The sequence below is a fragment of the Etheostoma cragini genome, chromosome 15 (genome assembly GCF_013103735.1).
Source record: "Etheostoma cragini isolate CJK2018 chromosome 15, CSU_Ecrag_1.0, whole genome shotgun sequence".
In the NCBI taxonomy this organism is placed as follows: Eukaryota; Metazoa; Chordata; class Actinopteri; order Perciformes; family Percidae; genus Etheostoma; species Etheostoma cragini.
This window is the reverse complement of record NC_048421.1, coordinates 17,632,467-17,639,153: the sequence shown is the minus strand read 5'-3', so window position 1 is coordinate 17,639,153 and position 6,687 is coordinate 17,632,467. Positions and strand designations below refer to the sequence as shown.

General features: G+C 41.6%; 1 protein-coding gene across 1 annotated transcript in view; it reads right to left on the bottom strand.

Moving 5' to 3' along the window:
- LOC117957550 (serine/threonine-protein kinase SBK1-like) overlaps positions 1-3,879 on the bottom strand; it is a 14,094-nt gene extending 10,215 nt beyond the window's left edge. Inside the window, exon 1 of the mRNA XM_034893359.1 lies at positions 3,666-3,879. The gene's annotated coding sequence lies outside the window, so the exon portion shown is untranslated. The remainder of the gene's footprint in view (positions 1-3,665) is intronic.
- Positions 3,880-6,687: the final 2,808 nt, after the last annotated feature.

Sequence of the window (6,687 nt, the reverse complement as noted above, 5' to 3'; positions counted from 1 at the left end):
CATTGGACACGGATGTTGATAGACAACCATTAGAGAGAGCTTTTGTGAGTGTGCGTGACAAGACCGGCGGCAAACATCCATTGTGCAAGCTTTTATTTCAAGCAGACTTCAACTACTGCAATGCAAAGCTCTAAGGTCTCCACAAAAAGTCAGTAAATCAATTTCAGCTAGTACAGAACTATACTGCAGGAGTTTTAACTGGAACAAAGAACACAGATCACATTTCTCTTGTTCCAATGTTCCAGTTAGTTTCAGAATAGAATTTAAGATCATAGTGCCTGTTTATAAATCTATTCATAACCCTGGTCCCTCAGATCCACAGACTTTGTTGCTCATTGGACCAAAAACTCCAACAAAGACCCACAGAGGAGCTTCCTTCTGCACGTTCACACCATCCAAACATCAATGGAGACCTGATTATTTACAACTACATATTATTATGATATGTCATTGTACATGAAACCTGAGAAAATTGCTGAATACTGGTGTCTGTTGTCAAACTAAACACACATTAAGCACTACGGAAAAACTGCCTCTGCCACCTCGTTTGTGTTCAGGCCAACATCGACTTGTAAAACATAAGCACCTAATGAATCATTTGTAATGCTAAATCAATATGTCAGCCAACTAAAACATACTTGAGGAACAAATGCTACCATCTGAAGTTCTATCTGGCTCCCTATAAAAAGTCTGTTACACCTCTAAAGAGGTCCAGATAGGGGGGAAAACACCTAATTATAATGCATTTCTGAAGTAATGTGGTGTTTGGTCCAGACTGAAATATCTCAATAATTATTGAATGGATTACCGTGACATTTTGGGCATATATCCATGTTCCCCAAAGAATGAATCCTACCGACTTTGGTGATCCTCTGACTTTTCAGCTAGCACCAGCATGCCATTGCTATTTGTCGTTTTGAGTGAAACATCTTGATCGGTTGATGTAATGAAAGTGGTTTCAATCCTCTCCTCCAACTCTCTCAAACTTTAAATACATTTCCAGACAATTTGCATAAGAAAATATAAATGAATGCATGTTTCCGTTCACTAATGTGTGAATACTAGGAGTTGGCTCATCAAGATGAACAGCTGGTGCCAGTAAACTATTGTAGAAGAAAAAGAAGAGGACACAACAAGATGAGGACATTCCAAAGACATCCAGTCAAGGCTCAGATGATAGAAACAGGATGGAAATAGGAAAGTATAGTCAGAAGTTTGTCAGAAGGACATTTCACGTCTCATATCACATTTATCGGTGCACAAACCTTTTCCACATCATACAGGAGTATGAACTCTTTGCAATATTTTGAGGTTCTCAGGGTTTTTTCTGCTCGAAGAGTAAATAGAAGATGCACATTGAGACAGGTGAGCTGAAACGTTTAGAGCTTTCCAAAAGTGTGCACAATCCAAATGGAAAGTCTTGACATTTTACAGGCGTTTCTGTTTCTGTGGGTCTCTTTCTCATCCATTTCTTCACTAGTTGACTCAGTGCCAGTGAACTTACATGAATCTGCCCGCTGAGATAACAAACCCAGGGAGATTATTTCTGCACCACGAGCAGCTCTTTCCTCCAGAACTGTTTGTAGAGCTAAAACCGTCACAGCCACAGCTCTGGCCTCCCGTCCGTCTCCCTCTCCCTGTGTGGTGGCCAGCCTGCAGCGCGGCCCTCCGGTGGAGCTCGGCTCCACAGCGCTCATGGAGCCGTGGAGCACATCAAAGCAGCGAGGCTTAAACCGGCTCGGCCTCCAGCATTTGCCAACACTGGGGCTTTGTGCCTGCACGCTCGGCGGCACATCACTGGGCGCTCTCCTTTAATGCCAACCCATTCCTGCCGCTGTGAACCCCACGCTACAGTAGGTAACATTACCCTCTTTGTCTGCTTTAATCTCTGCCTCTCTTTCTTCTTCTCTGACTTTTTTTCCGCTGCACTGTTAATGTGTGATCCCCTGTCTGCTGAGTGGCTGTGTGTACACATGCGTCAATGTGCAAAGAAAACCAGACACACTCTCAGTGTCAGCTGTAGGGCTGCAACAAATCTTTTTTTATCATCATCGATTCATCTTCTCATTCGCTTATTTTTTCCGATTAAGTGTACACAATTTCTCAAAGGGCTGAGGTGGCCTCTTCATATGATAATGGTGGTAAATTTATTTCAAAATACTTAGTAATATTTGAAGCAATAGGTCCCTGATTTCACAGAAAAGCCACTTTTAATCTTTAGTCTGCAACCACCAGAATTGACAACCGTCACAGGCACATTTATTAGCTGTAGAAAGCAGCGTCTCAGGCTGACTCACGGCTGCATTCATGGTAGGCAGGGATGCCATCCCCTTTAACCCCCCCCCCCCCCCCATTCTCCAAAGGTAGAAGAGAGAGTGCAAGGGCAGTGATTGTTAATTTGAATATGTAAGTCTAGTCAGCCTGACTCACTGATTCTTTATCTGATGGTCTGTGCAAGATAGACTCTACGGCCCCGACCACGGCTCTGAAATATCAGTAGCGAGAAATCCATGGTGCTGGCCGTGGTGCTGAAGCAGACAGATTTGTAACTGAGACTTTTTGTCTCAGTCATGCCCCCCCCCCAACCCCCTTCAGTTCAGATCTATAATATTTTCTAACCTGCATAGCTGGGGAGGGCTGCAGGTAAATACAGCGGCAACACATTTTGCATTATTGATTTATCATAGTCCATTGACATGTCAAAATAATGATCAAATAGAATAAAACACAACTTTCCAGAGCCCAAAGTGCCGTCTTAATCAAACAGATATTCAGTGAATTACAACAATGAAAACTCAGAAAATCATCCTATTTTAAAGGTGAAACCAGATAGCTTTAGCCAATAGCTGCTTACTCTATAATCCAAATATTGCAGATTCATTTGAATGCCAATCAACAGAGTGATGAATCCACGGGGTACTCTCTGCAGCCCAATTTGAGAATCCAAATTGCTTTTTGATAACAACCCCCCCCCCCCAAAAAAAAAAAATAAATAAATAAAGAGAGTTACCATTAAAAACAAAACATCAGGGTTTGCAGCAGTGTATCATCCTTCACAAAACTCACAAGTGTCATCATCATCATCAAAACATGCCAACAACTGCAGCACAAAGACATGACATGTCAACCAGCTGTGCAGACACAAAGCATGCATCATAATCAATATCAATACAGCGTGAGGCACACGTGAACTCAGGTAGTGCAGGGCTGTATGTGCACGTGAACAAATCCTGTATAGAAATGTAGAATGCGGGATCGATAAATGTCCAAAGCCCAGATTTAGTGTTGTAGCCTACACATGTGTAGCTGGGACACAAAAGATTGACAGCAGCTCTATTGTTCTGCTTAGTCAGTGTCTGGTCGCATGGTGTCTAACTTTTGTATTACAAAATAAATTAAAATATGATAATAATTTTTTTAAAGCAGTTTAATGAGGATAATTTACACAGTCGGCGTGTAAACACATTAGTCCAGTGCAATGGCTTTAACAACAGAGCCGCACAAAGGCACACAGAGACATGCAATCAATCAATGCAGGATCGAAACGGGTAATACTATAATAAAAAACAAACAAACAAAAAACACGCGTTTATAGACAAACCCGAGCATCTAATCAGCAGTTATTTGCTTCAAACCGGTCAGGAAATATTCGGATCTAATCGTACCTTTCAAAATGTGCTGCATGCAGTATCTGTCAATCCATCCAGACACTTGACTGGTCAACTAGAAGAGGAAACAGATCCTTGTTGTTTTTTTCTTCTTCACGGTGTTGGAACGAAGCAGGACCCTGCGCTGGTCTGCACCGCCGCTGGTTCACCCTGGAGCCGCTCTCTCTGCCTCTCTATTGTCTCCGCACTCCTGCAGACAGGCCCCGCCCAACGCCGCTTACGTCCAATCAGAGCGCAGAGCGGCTGTGCGCTCCTCTGCGACGATGCTGCATTCAGAAGATGTAGGAATTTACATTATCAACTACAACCGGCGACCACTTTTGTGTCGCAAGTGTCTTATATGGCCAAGTTCATGCTTTAACCTTAAACCCAGATTGAACCTTTAGTTGTCTATGTCTATAGGTTCTGGTTAAGATAGGATAGGCCTAACTTTATATATCACAAGGCATTGTTGTGCAGCATAACCAAAGTGGATAGAGGGGATAAAGAGCAAATATACAAAATCAATAAACAATTCCAAAATATATACAGTGCCAAAAATATAAACCAGGATGAAGTTGCTCATATCTGAATTCCCTCCTTTGTGAGTTGCGTATAGATGGCATACACAGCTATGTATGTACAATGTGGCATCTGAAGTATACATGGTTAATTCAGAATGCTCAGTGATTGTACTTAATGTCCCATTATGCCCGGTAAAACAGAGAGTGTCAATAACTGTAAACCATGGAGTGACAGTAATCCAGAGAAAAATGAATAATAACTCGGGTTATTTAAAAGTGATGTGGATTATAGAAGATAAATAACTGATATAAATAATTTAAAGCTTGAAAAGGAACGCCTTATCTTTTGGTTTGTTGTAGCCATTTTTTAAGCACTATACAATGTAAACGTACATTACATAAACAATTTTACGTAACCATGGTTTACGGATTTGTCTTGCAAAATACCCCATAATTACCACGTCCCGTGAATACAGCAAGAGGAAAAGCCAAGCACAACATGTTTTGGATGAAATGTGAAGCTGTGGAGTCACATTTAAATCTGTGGTTACAGAGTACGTCTGTCTGCAGCTGCTGCAGGAGGGAATGAAAAGGTGTGATGTCTCCTGTGGTAAATAAAAACAGGTCCGAGCTAATTCAAAGTGAAAAAGCAAGTGCCTTTTTTTAAAGAGTGATGACTCCATGACTCTGCGGTTTGGTGTATTGATTTATGTCTGCGAGGGGAAGCCTAATGATCAGAGGGATTATATTGTAGTTTAACTGGTGGAAGGCTGCAGGCTATGATGTTAGTTTGCAGTGTATGGGCTCTGAGTGTGAGCTGTGGCACAAGAAAGAGAAGAAATCATGATTTTTTTTGTGATTATTGCTTGTCAGTCAAAGCAGTGATGAATCTTAGGGTTCACATGACGATTTCAGAAAAAAACGCTTGTATGATTAATGTGTTTTCTGTGAACTATTAAATCATCATAGATCATTTTACCTCATTGTGCCTGTAAAAAGTCCTTTCAGTCAAACAATCTGTGAAGGAAAATGGTCATATTCACACGTATCCACATAAAAGTGACACTAAACAACCACGTTTTGTTGCTGGGTGAAAGTATAAAAACGATAGATTTAGATTAGATTGGATCAAATACGATTTTGCGTAACTTCCAGCCGCCTGGTGTCACCAAAGCAACCACCTCATCGTACACTGATGACGTGTGTTCCTGTTACGTCCTTGTCGTGGGAGACATTAGCATTTACACTACAAACAATCTGCGTCCCAGACCTCCTTGGCATATGGTTTGAGACTGAATCTTTTGTACTGATGATTTGAGTTTTGTGTCGATTTAAGCCATTAGAAAAGCTCTAACTGTGATAACTTTGTCTATGGGGCGCCCAAAACAGCTCCACCCACTTTACAACTCAGTGTTTCAAGCTTTAACTGGAGTTGTGGACGTGGACAACCCAACAACAGAATACAGCCACTGATAACACACTGTAGAGAACTGGGTTAACTACTGTCGCCTCCACTAAATATCTCAACATCAGCTGCAAGTCTTGCTGAGGCTGCACCCACTCAGGCCAGCTGCTGTAAAAATGTATTATTATTCATCCACACCGTGTGCTGCTGTCAAAGCTCAGCCTCATGAATCAGAGGAAATTCAGAATGTGCTGCAAGGGGAAAAAAGCTTTACTGCAAGGAAAAAAACAGATGCAAGAATAAGGAACATTGAGACCCTGTTAACCCGTACATGGTTATTCTGTTATACGAAGACATTTCCTTTCATTTACACGCAAATTGAGAATTTGCCTCTGAAAACGAGTCTTCCTAAAAACTCCGGCCAGAGTGGAAATCTTTGAAATCTTTGTTTGCATGTTTGCATGTAAACTGAGACAAACGGAGGTTCAGGCTGCCAAGTAAGAGAGAGGGAGTGATTGGTTGCTGTTGTTGCTATTTTGGGGATTCTGATTGGCTAACGTCAAGCTTCTTGTTACACTGCCACCTACAGGTTTGGCGTGCTCTTGACGGCATTGACGGTATACATCAGTTTCCAGAAATGTGTTCATTCACACGTACCCGTGTATGTGAACACATTTCTGAAAACTGACAGCTGTGCACAATGTTATTTAAGAATCCGGAATAGTTGAAATATCCATCTGTGAAAATAACCGGCCATGAGTAAACATAGTCTCAAATAGGATTTAAAGTGGCTGGGTTAGCTCTGTTGGTAGAGCAGGCACACATATATAGAGGTTTAAACGTTGTCGCAGCAGCCGCGTGTTCGACTCCCACATGCAGCTCTTTGCTGCTCATTCCCTATCTCTCTCCCTTTTCATGTCTTCATCCGTCCTCTGAAAATAAAGGCTTAAAATGCCCAATAGCATTTAAAAGAAGAGTCAAATAAGTTAAAAAGATGAGTCCTCCAAAGTTGAGTGTATTCCCCCTTAAATAAGGTGCATGAACAAAAACTGTAGAGGGATTTGGTGAAAGGCTAGAGTTCTAGCTTCCTGTTTAGTTTGAAGGAAATGGT